Source organism: Lepisma saccharinum, chromosome 10, assembly GCF_977018435.1.
Source record: "Lepisma saccharinum chromosome 10, izLepSacc3.1, whole genome shotgun sequence".
Lineage (NCBI taxonomy): Eukaryota > Metazoa > Arthropoda > Insecta > Zygentoma > Lepismatidae > Lepisma > Lepisma saccharinum.
The window spans coordinates 81,766,587-81,779,716 of NC_139238.1; the positions used below are offsets into that span (position 1 = coordinate 81,766,587).

The window sequence follows — 13,130 nt, forward strand, 5'->3', positions numbered from 1 at the left end:
ATAGCTGCAAGGTAATGTATGTGTTTTTATATATTTTTGTATACCATTAGGCCTAACGGGCCCATGTAATTTGAATGTTCATCGTAAAACTCCAAAGGAAAGGAGATTCGATCAAGCAGATCGATATGTACACTTCGAACGATCACTCATGACGAGTGAATACATTAGGGTCTGTATAAAGCCCGATATTGTAACATTTACTAAAGAATATATGTTTATTAAGTTTATCTTTGTGTTTCTCTTTTATTTATCTTGATTTTAGAAGGTAATGCATACAAGTTTCTTTCCAAGAGTCATAGTTATAGAAGTAGTGTCTAATCTCTACGGAAATGGTAATGGTGAATGTCAGTTCCTTTAAATTCTTAACTCTTAGAAGTTAAGTGGTGGAACCCCCATATGTATATATATTGCCCTTTTCTCTTTGTATTTTGTACTCTTCTGCCGGGAGTACAGATGAGAAAAGAGTGTACAGCCCAAGAACCTAGTTTTGTGTCCGGTGAGCGCAGTGGCTGTGAGATCCCTGGTGAGCCCCGGCAAACATATGTCCCACGGACTCTGAGGGTAGCCTAGTGGTAGACTTGGAAGTCTATGGTTCGAGTCAGGGTTCGTGACATATTAAATGGTGGAGGTGCGGGGCATCTCACCAAAAGTAGTAGTAAAAGTGAGAAGGCATCTCACCAAAAGTAAGAAAAAGTTGATTAACACTCACCAAAATAATTGGTGCATGAATTATTGAAATTGCTGAAACTATGACTTTGGAAATACTTGGATGTCTGATCAAGAAATAAAAGAGACAAGACGTAGTGAAAGAATTGCATCACGTAGACAAATAGAAATTCCGTGTATCCTTAGTGAATGTAACCAGCCTATAGCGGAAAGAAAACCACAAATAGTCACAATGCCGACCGACTCAGAAAGCACTAGTACAACGACAACATCAGTTCCATGTCATGGGCGAGTACCGTCCGTGCAGCCCGACACGTTTTCAGGAAATAAAGGCGAAAACGTCCGACAATTTATTCAGACCTATGAGAGGGTAGCAACTATTTTGGGATGGTCCGAAAGGGATAAAATAAAGTACCTTCCAGCATATTTAAAGAACAGCGCATCTGATTTTTGGGAATTGCATAAGAGTACCTTAGAGGCATTAAATTTGTTTTCTGAACTAAAGGCAAAACTAGAAGAAGCCTTTTCACCTGTCTATCCAGAGGGCGACGCCTTAATCGAACTTAGTGCACGAAAGAAGGGTGATGATGAAACAATAGAGCAGTATTACTACTCTATGTTGAAATTGTGTCAGAGAGCTGACCCACATATGAACACTGAAAGTAAAATGAACTATATTTATAGAGGACTCAGTGAGGACCAAGTTGAGAAACTAGTCCCCATGAGACCGGAATCGTTAAGTGATTTGCTAAATAACCTTCGATTAATGGAAAGAGCTAAAAAGCAGGCTTCGTTAACTAATAGTGCTTTATCAAAGAAAAAGGTAACTGAACAAAAAGAGAAAGACGTTCTTTCATCTTTTGAAAATAAAGGACAAAATACATCTTTTACTAAGGCAAATCAAGGGTCTAATCAAGCACAGAATCGACCACAAAACCAAATATTACATCGACCCCAGAACCAACAGGTATCACAGAATAAATTCTTTCAAACCAGGTATAATCTTAGGCCCAGGCCAGAAAGACAAGAAAACCAATATCAGCGAGGAACAGGTAGGACATTTAGGAATCCACCTAGAAATGATTTTTCCAAGCGTACTTTCACAGCAGAAGTGGCCACGCCACCTAGAAACGAGTATAGAGGCAATGATTATAGAGGGAATAATTATAGAGGTAACAATTACCGAGGTACTTTTAATCAGTATAGTCGTAATGATATAAATTCAAATCAGAATTTTAGAAACAACGATAAGAGTAACATTCAGTGCTTCTCTTGTCGAAATTTCGGTCATTATGCAAGAGAATGCCCACAAAGAGGAAGGTCCGACTTCGATAACCGAACACCCGCAGGTAATCAAGCTTCCTTCAGAAATCAAAAAGGTGTACAAGGGTTAGTACAGAAACCAGTAGAACATCAAGTCAACGAAATGTTAGCCGAGATGTTAGTGTCAGAACTGCTTGGAAAAACGCGTTTGACGGAGGGTAATGACGTACCTGCCCATGCCGTTCGAACCCCAAACGAGTAAGGACGGAGCGAGATGGGGATCGCTTCGTAAATCAGGCGAACTATGTAAAACCCCTAAAACCGTTAAAGTCTGTGATATATGAGTCTCACCGTTATCCGAGACCACACCTATATGTACATTTATTTGGAAAAAAGGAATTAGCTTTATTAGATACAGGATCGGAAATTAGTATCATTAATCCTGCATTATTGCCAGAGAAATTTGTCAGCAACAGTAAAAAGATAGGTTTAGTGAGTATTCGAACCTTGCTTGACACAGATTCAGATTTATATCCAGTCCATAGAGTATATTTTAGAACAAACGGCTTAAAAATGTGGATAAACTTCGTTTTTATGGAACCAAAAAGAGGAGAGAAGTTCTCCCCTGTATTACTTGGTAGTGATTTCTTTAATAAGTATGTGAAATGGATCAGTCCAAAGGAAATATGCTTAAAACGACCAGGAGAATTCCAGCAAATGGAAAGAAGAATTCCGTTGGTAAAAATGGACAGTAATGGCAATATTCCTTCATATTCTGGTCTTATAAAAGTTGTCAGTTTTCATTCCCAAGTAAAAGAAAGACAAGAAATAAGTTTTAATCAAGAATCGCCCTGTGTAGATAAGGAGTGCGAAATGGGGAGTGATAGTGACTTTCAAAATAAAGAAACGCCCAGTAAGATAATCTTAACTAAGCTCATTAATATTATCAAGAAGCTGAAGCAAGCCAACGCTTTCCGTATTAATCAAAGCGTCCTAACGCCAACTTTTGATGCCTATGTGATGTCGAAGCGACGCCAAAATATCACGCCACTAGGCAGCAAACACGTGATAACGTCCGGTAGCAACACAGTGACGCCACATCAGCGATCAGGACTTAGCCACTCAGGGAACTCTGTCGAGTCTTGCGACCGCACCGAGTTGCGCGCGCATATGACGCCATCATGTCGCCAAGAGGGAACACATGATCAAGTCAACCAACCAGAGGCTATCTCAAGGAACGCCGACCGCACCCAAGTGCGTACGCAAATAGTAACGCAAGATAGCGCCGAACATAAAGTTTCGAGTAAATCAACACAAATCAACAGTGAGTCTGAACTTAGTGAGTCTCCACGTTGTGATTGTGATCCAGCAATTATTGGGAAGCCACCAGCTACAGAGATTTTGAATCATCCAACTTCTTTACCAGATGATCAGGTAAATATAACTTCTTTGAAATGTTCAGGTTTTGATGATAATTTTGAAACCAGTTTAGAAGCTAGAAAAGAGAAAAGAAAGAGGAGAAAGGAAAAGAAAGTGTTTAAAGTAATGGTCAATACGTTTCTTCCATCTCGTCAGCATACGCAAATCGCCGTAACTTATCCATGTACAACTTCGAAAGAAAGTGATCGTGAATATTTACTGGAACCTTCTGATGGTCTATACAATCAGTTTAGATGTTTAGTGCCACGAATGTTAGTGAAACCTTCCGATCTGAAAGCTGTGCCGATAATTAATATGGGTTATACCAGTGTTCATATCCCATCCGGAACAGTGATAGGAAAATTGGAATGTCTTTCACCGCTAACGCAACCCCAAGTGAAATCTTGTTGTGCAGTGGATTTAGATATTTTGCACAGTGGAACCACTCCAGGGAAAGAAGATGAACATGACCTAGCAAAAGAGTTAGACATCAATCCCGAATTGACACCAGCTCAAAGGAAAGAAGTTCTCGATTTAGTGACAAGTTATAAAGACTGTTTAGCATGGACTGCCGATCAACTAGGAGAAACAGACGTTTATGTATTTACCCTGCCATTGAAGACGGAAACTCCTGTAAGTCAACCGCCTTATAGGACGAGTCCGAAGCAGCGTGAGTTTATAAAACAAGAAGTTCAACAGATGCTTGACATAGGAGTCATAGAACCTAGTAAATCACCTTATGCTTCACCTGTAGTGTTAGTACCGAAGAAGAATAACGAGATTCGCTTCTGTATAGACTACCGAAAATTAAATGCCATTGCAGAAGAAGATTGTTATCCTTTACCACGCATAGATGATATCATACACTTTTTGGGAAATATCAAATATATAACATCTTTAGATTGTCGTTCAGGATATTGGTCAATTCCAATTAAAGAAGAAGATCGACACAAGACCGCGTTTATCACGGGAGACGGACTTTTTCATTGGAAAAGGATGCCATTTGGCTTACACAGAGCTCCAGCAGCGTATCAGCGATGCATGGACCAAATTTTTGCTTCTATGAAGTGGAACAGCCTTGCAGTTTATCTAGATGATTTAATAGTATTCGCAGAAGACTGGGAAACAATGGTATATCGCTTGTCAGAAGTTTTAAAACGACTAAGAAGTGCTAATTTAAGATTATCGCCAACTAAATGCCATTTTGGATACTTTGAAACAGAAGTATTAGGATTCATCATAGGGAGAGACGGAGTTAAAACCGACCCCAAGAAAGTACAAGCAATCAAAGAAATTCCGGAACCTCGGAATGTCACAGAGATTCGTAGATTTTTAGGAATGTGTGGATATTACCGACGATTCGTCAAAGATTTCAGTCAGCTTGCACAACCGCTTACAAAGCTTACCCGAAAAGACCAAGAATTTATTTTTGGAGAAGAGCAAAGAAAATCTTTTGAGAAATTAAAAGAATGTCTGATGAAAGCTCCTGTATTACGACATTTTGATCCAGGTATCCCTATAGAACTGCATACCGACGCTTCAGAATCTGGTATAGGTGTAGTACTATGTCAGAGTAGACCGAATCCAAAGGACCCATCATCAAAGAAGAGAATTGTAAATCCGATAGCTTATGCTAGTAGGACCATGAATGGACCAGAAAGAAACTACTCTATTGCTGAGTAAGAAGCATTGGCTGTAGTGTTTGGAATCATACACTTCCGAACGTACGTAATAGATCAAAAGTTCACAGTAGTAACTGACAGTCATGCCTTATGTTGGTTAAAACGATGTAAAGATCTTGTAGGAAGATTAGCTCGATGGGCGATAAGATTGCAAGAATATAGCTACGACATTGTTCACAAATCAGGAAAATTGCATTGCGCACCAGATTGTCTTAGTCGTATTCCATCTACTTCACTATCAGCTCAAGAAAGAGAATGCATAGAAGAAGGAGCCATTGTCGCCGTCGCCCAGGTTAGAAAGGAGACAGATGATATGGAAAAAGAACTAAAGGATATCAGAAAACTGCAGAGAGAAGATCCAGTGGTAACACAATTAATAACAGATAAAGAAACCGACCCCGATCAACTAAATGTACGATACTTTGAAATTAAAGATGGCATATTGTATCGAAAGTTTGGAGACCAATACGTGTTAGTTGTATCAGAAAAATTGAAAGGAGAAATTTTGAGAGAAGCTCAGGATTCTCCTCTCACCGGAGCACATTTAGGAATAAATAAAACTCGTGGAAAAATCACGGAACGTTATTATTGGCCTAATATGAAAAAGGAAATTATTTCATATGTCCAAGGATGCCCGACTTGCCAGCAAAGAAACCGTAATGTTGGTAAACCTCAAGGTTTGTTACACCCGATACCTATCGGAGAACCATTCGCTCGTGTATCCACGGATATATTAGGACCGTTGCCAAATTCCAAAGGATTTCAGTATGTCATTACTGCAACATGTTATCTTACAAATTGGATAGAAGCAAGATGCCTAAGAACAACAACAGCAAAAACAGTAGCTAAATTTCTTCTAGAAGATGTAATATGTAGACACGGATGTCCTCGAGAGATACTCTCAGACAGAGGATCTGTATATATGGCAAAGGTAACAGAAGAATTATTGGAACTCATGAAAGTGAAACATGTATGTACGACCGCTTACCACCCTCAGACGAATGGTAAGGTAGAGAGATTCAACGCTACGTTAGCACAAATGCTAAGTAAATATGTAGAACATCATCAAAAGGATTGGAGTGATTATTTGAGATTGTGTGTTTTCGCGTACAACTGTTCAAAGGTAGATCAGATTGGTTTCTCGCCTTTTGAACTAGTGTACGGTAGAAAACCGGTATTTCCTTTAGAAACAATGGGAATAGAATCACTTAAGACACAAGATCCCACCGTGCATACAACGCACCTATCTCAACATTTGGAAGACATACGCCAAATAGCAAGAAAAAGACATGAACAGAGACAGGTATATGATAAGAAAAGATATGATGAAAAAGTAAATGACGTACAATTTGTCGCAGGAGATTTGGTTTTGGTATACCAACCTGCACACAAAATTGGATTAACAGAAAAGCTAAGACGAAAATGGAATGGACCATGGGAAATCATAAGATATTTGGGAAATAATGTATTCCATGTAAGAAAGTTAGTAGGACAAAAGGAAATGAACGTCAATGTTAGACGTTTGAAGAGATATTATTCGCCGAACCAATGGTAATTACATTTGTTTTCGAAATGTAAATCAGTAAAGACTAAAATCACAACGACTTAAAAATGGAAGGAACTCATCCTTAACACGCATACCTTTGCACCTTCTTTAAACGAAGTGCAAACTAGTATTGAAATAGAAGATAATCCGAAAAAGGTCTAATACGATAAAATACATAAATGGAAGAATTGTACGTACATCTTTCATTGTATATCTCATTTTTTTCTCACAATTTCGTCAATTGAATGAACTGGCCATTCATTTAAAAGACAATCATTTTCTTCATCATCTGATTATTCATTATTTCTATTCAAATGTATTAGTCAACGAAAATATATATTTGCCATTTATTGCAAATCATACGTATATCTTCGCCTACATCAGGATTTATCTTTAACAGGTTCTTCTTAAAGATTGACCCAGCTGATATCTCATCTGAGACATTTTAGGACCTACACCCTGTTTCTTCTCACGAAGAGCAATAAGAAGTTAGGTGAGTTAAGAAACCTTATGAGTTGTGTCACCAAATAAGTGTTTTGTGATTAAATGTCTGAATCTGCATCCGAAGGAGAGTTAAGCAAATTAGATATTTTTGAAGTGTTATTAATACCAGACGCCGTCCGAAGACGAGTGCAAGAGACGATAGACGAAATTCTAATCGAAACGTTTATTGGTTGTTCTTTAATTGAAGTTAAGAAGAGTATAGGACCAAGTGCTCTTGTCTTTTTCACACAGAGCCTTTGTTCATATTATGTACCATTTGCTAACTATCAAGTAAATCCCGAGATTTGTGGAGGAGTTCAAGAAATCCCATATTTAGAGTGGAGTAGGTTATTGTTTAACATTAAGAGAAATACAGTAACAGTTCTATCAGAGTGGAGAAAGAAATACGGATTGAATTGGAAATTAAAGGTTACCACCGATTCAACCGGACATATAAAACTTGCTCGAATACTACATCCCGTTAAGAAAAGCTCAAGCCACTGAAAATAAATGTCATTGCATTACACAAAGAAATATCCTCATATTCCATTGGAATTGGAAGATAGGAAGATTAAGTATAAAGAATTTTTGCCCTATTTCTTTGATACAAAACGGTATACAGTAGATCAAGTCTTAGAAAATCAGAGCATTGCTAGATTCAAGTATGTGTTAAACGATATACTTGCCAAGGTTACCGTAATAAATTTCGCCGATGTATATTATGTGCTAATAAGAAGATTGTTTGAACTGTGTACGCCATACGGTCCACCACCGTTAGTACCTATACAGACAATACAGGGAACAGAACCAAACCAGTTAGGTATTTTGTCTAAACCATTTAAGAAAAGAAAATTAAATAATGAGTCTTCAACCTCTAGCTATTCTACACGATAGAAATAAGGTATATTGTCCTCATTGCGGAAGACAAGAATTAGCCGAATTCCACGATTTTGGATATAATAGGCTGTATTGTATCAATATGCTTTGTCGATATTATAGATATTATGTCCTAAGACAAGAAAAAGAGTACTTGTTTAAAGCACCATATACATTGAGACTACCTAAAAGCTATTTTTGCAGATTTTGTAAAGAGTTTTGTTATAAAAGTGTTCAGCAACATACAACTTGCCTACGGTTTTATGATGAAAGACCTTGTTCTTTTGAAAAATGAATAACTCTGTACCCAGCAATATGATTGAAGTTATGAGGAGCATAATACCTCCTCGATATTGGACGAATAAATGCAGTACTTTAATAGCCCACGTAGGTAGATTTTCTCTGCCATATTTTTGTTACCCACCAGATCATCAAACAATAATTTATACTACGAGAAGACATTTCACTTTCCCCTTATGAACCTCTAATTAGAGCAACGAAGGTCATACAAGAGTATGGGGAAAATCCACATAAAAATCTGTATGTTTATGAATTGCGAAATTTACGACATGAGGACGAAATCCATGTAGTCCAGTCTTTCAAGGATCTTGTCAATAATGTTTTATCTGAACAACATCCTACTTTGGTATTCCACCAACCCGGAAACCATGTTGATGATATTTGCTTGTTTATAAGGGACTATAACGATAGAACCCCAAAAGTGAAACTTTTTCCCTTTAGTAAAATAAAAGGAGACCTTATATATACCGGGTAATGTTATATTTTCTTCCTCCCCAGACACAAACCAGGGAACCCACAAGATTTTGATGACTTTGGATCTTACCAAACCCGACTTATGGACTTGGATTCTAAAGAACGTCTACGCTCTGTTTGACGTACAACATTTGCTATTTCGAGGAAATTATATGATCAAAGAAGAAACATTATTTGAATGGAAACAATTCCTAGACGCTAATGTAGAGTTTGCTATTATACATGATATGGATATAAATGTTTTTCTCCAGAAAGTTGCAAGTGATACAAAGAAGTTTGTATTAGAAAATTTCCAGAAATATGGTAGTAAATAGTTATTTACTTCTACTTTTGATAGGGAAACAAACACTATCAAATTGATAGCTTATATCAACCCTGAGAAGAACATTCCAACCTCGAAGTAAACAGTAGTAGTAATATAGAATTGTGTTATAAGTATAGAGGAAAAATGGCTGAAAGTATCAAGGATACTTCCATTGAGCAACTATTGAAACAATACGCCCAAAAGGAATTAGAGAAATTATACCCAGAAACGATAACCCTTAGTGATTCTAGTACAGGTTCTGGCGCCAGTGTTATAGTTAATGAAACTTTACCCTCAAGTGTTACTTATAGTATATTTGAAAAGGATTTACCATTAGCAGCTTCTAGCCCAAAGACCGCTGTGAATAAGGAAACATTAATGATGTCAGATCATGATACCATTATAGATATTTTAGATTCATCATGCATTGAAAAGTCATTAGGGAGAGGGACTATCACTATAAACAGTGATGACCCTTCTTCCAAAGAGACAATTACAATTTCTTCCGAAGAAGAGAGCGATATTGTCGAAGTCACATCTAGATGTTCGACAATGTCTATCAGTACACTATCTTCAGAATTTTCTGATTATTTTGACTTAGGAAGAGCCCACAGTTCAATTGAACTAAGACAAACCCAATTAGAGAGTAGAGAAAGTAAGGAGAATGTTGAAAAGGTAAATGAAGGAGCAAGTACAAGTAAAGATAACGCTACTTCAAAAGTAGTAGAAAATCCTAATTTATCAACAGCCCAGACCATAAAAATAAAGGATATGTTAGAAATAGCTAGCCTTGCACATAAGTTTATGAAAGGTTCTTTTAAGAAGTGTTTCATAGCCAAAGAAAATAAACATATTCCCTATAGAACCAATGTTTTACCTTTAATAGCACCTAATCCGATTCAAGGAAAATCTACAATTGAAAGACATTATACGAATTATATTCGTTTTGGTTTAAGTTTGAGACCAAATAAGGTAGATAGAGAGATATGGCTTAAGCAAAATGCCTATCAACTAGACGCCTATATACAACGTAGCATATGGATGTATGGTGATCAGTGGAAATTTAGTTGCCACTTTGATCCAACCATAGCTAGGCTAAGACTTGTTAGCCTGCCTATAGAACCACATCCTAGTCAAGGTATTCGTTGATTCGTAAGAGTAATTGAATTTCATACATGATGTACTAAATTTCTAACCTTGTAATAACTAATAAATTGTATTTTTAGTTTTCTAACCAGTTTCAGAAATCTCAGTGAACAAATTGGTATAAGTTCCAAACCTATTTCCAAAAGGTACCAATCAACCGGATAGATCCAGAGGAAATCGAGCCAGAAGATGACTCGCCAACTGTTTCTGGAAATCTACTTCGGTATACTGGTAACTATCTCTTTTCAGGTTTATGGAAACCCATTACCACCCATACGTTTAGTATCCGGAGGATACTGGAATATCATTAGTGGATTAACAATGTATGAAGCCACGATCCCATTGGTATATGAAAATGTATTAGTCAAACTTCCAGTTATAGCACCTAGTTTATGGCAAATTTCAAATTCAGAAAGAAGTCATTTATGTAATGAACATGAGGAAACTGATTCACTGTTTTGTTTTATAGATGAAGCCATAGGACAGTTACAAGAAGCTTTTCTTGCACATTTGAATAAATCATCACTAGAATTTCCTACAGAGGAATATTTTGAGTATGAACCAACTAGAAAGAAAAGAAAACTTCTGCCATTCTTAGGAGATTTCCTTGGATGGTGTTGCTCAGTAGCAACAGATAAAGAAGTTCAAAGTTCTAAAGTAGAAAATCGTAAATTGAAGCAAACAATTTTAAAGATCACTAGAAGCTTAAAACATTTTGACAGAGATATAGTCACTGTTAGATATGGATTAAAGGATATGGCTAAACAGATAAACAAATCACTTGATGCCGTAGAAGGAAAATTTGAACAAATTCGATCATTAGAGAACTTTCATTTCGCTGAATTAAAGAATATGTCCCAGAATTTGCAGTATAAAGGGTTATTGGAACAAATGCGAATCATGTTATTTCATAAGATAGTGTTAAATCAGGTAATAGAACAGGAATATAAAGAAATCCAGAATGCATGTTTTCATAATACTTTGCCCATGACTTCTATTAGACCGCCAACTTTAAGAGACGATTTAATGAATATAATAGAGAAAATTTCTAAGAAAGGTTTTACATTAGCAATTCCACTTAATAAACTAAGTCAATATTATAGCTTACCAATAACGCAGTGTATTTTCTCAGATACCAACGTAGTTTTCCATGTTAAAATCCCTATAATCAGGATAGGAGAAAGAGTGTTATTAGAACGATTTCAGACAGTACCATTTAGATGGCATAATTCGACATGTATATTATTACATTCCACAAGTTACGCAGCCACTACAAGTACGAGTGTTAGAATGTTGTCAGGAACCTTCCTTTCAACATGTAATCCTCACACAGATAAGTTATGTTATTTACCACGCTATGGACACGATGCTGTAATAGGCACCGGTTGCCCACAGAAGATAAGAGAAGGAGCTACTACAGAAGAGTTAGCTAAAGTTTGTACATTTCAATGTACTCAGGGAAATCCTATAGTTATCACTGAAATATCACCAGACAAGTATGTAATAACCAACGCTCTAGATGAAATTGAAGTAGCATGTAATGGAAACAAACGTAAATTTCCTACTCATGGCAATCAGCCAGGAGCTAGTGAGTTAAATTTGCCTTGCACATGTTCTGCTAAGATTAGTGATGATGTATTCATCCCTCAAACTTTTCCATGTTCAGATAATGCTGAAACGAACTTTCAAATATCTAGAGTTATCCCAGCCAGTTGGTCTCACATACCTACATTAAAAGTCACAGATATGAAAACGAAACAAGAAATGTTAGAGTTCAAATCATTCCAAGATTGTTTAGATAGTAATTGGACACAGAAACTACCTCATATCTATATTAAACCCACAACTGAAAACCAATCTGTTAACTATAGAAAAGAATTGTTAGATGAAGTTGAAAATATGGTTACCGATATAGGAAGTGAATTAATACCTTCAGATACCACAGATAATTTAGTATTTTATCTTTGGAATGGAATAATTAGCATTCTATTATTATGGTGTATTTTTAAATTAAATCGCACTAATCGATTAGTACAAAATGTTGCTATACCTATGAGTGCTATACCAATAAGTCAAGTAGAAGCTCATGCTTGTGAACTTACAACTATCGAAGAAATTGCTGTTTACATATGTGTAGTGATAGCATTTTTAGTCATCGTAGTTACAGTTTATTTGATATGGATGACAACTTGTAAAGAGATTCGAGAATTTAGGGATAGTACATTACGAAGAGCAAATGTCAGATCAAGTCTAGATGAAGCAAAAATAAAATTTCATAGTCCAAATTTTGAAGGAAGGCCTAGTTGCGTATCATTTGAAACTAGCGCTAATCCTACGATGGAACCCGAATATGCTACATTAAATAGAGCACCTTCATCCTGACTATTTACATTTGTACTTCTTAGAAATTTTTCATTATTGTCAGCTTTACAAATACCTACTTATATAAATTCAGGATTGCAAATAGAAGAGTTAAGCTCTCCTATATATTATGAAACATCTTTGCCTGTCACATACGAAATCACCATTTCAATACCACAACCACATGTAATTGATTGGGAGAATATAATTTCACGTGTTGGTAATCATACCTTCAATGCTGATCCTCTTACATATGGTTGGCAGTATTTTAGAATTGAAAAATTGCATGTTAAAACACTTTTTGTAGATAGAAAAGGTTATAATATCATAAGAAGTAAAATTTATGATTCACCAGCTTTATCATGGTTAAACTTTAAAACATTATCAGTATGTACGAATGAAAATTTGATGTTATTAATAAATTCTTGTCAACAAAAAGTCATTAATCCAAAATTAATATCATTTGCTAAGCTTCAGCAAGATTTGTTAGATGTACAACAAAAGTTTGTAAAGACTAATCATTCTATCAGTATAGACGTTACGAATTTAGGACAATTCTACAATGTACCTTTAGCTGAATGTGTAATATCAAAAAGCAAAGTGTTGTTTG

At 36.3% G+C, this 13,130-nt stretch overlaps 1 protein-coding gene across 4 annotated transcripts in view; it reads right to left on the minus strand.

Moving 5' to 3' along the window:
* Nucleotides 1–13,130, minus strand: part of LOC145993985 (ATP-binding cassette sub-family C member 4-like) — a 214,712-nt gene that overhangs the window by 95,990 nt on the left and 105,592 nt on the right. The gene's annotated exons all lie outside the window — the stretch shown is intronic.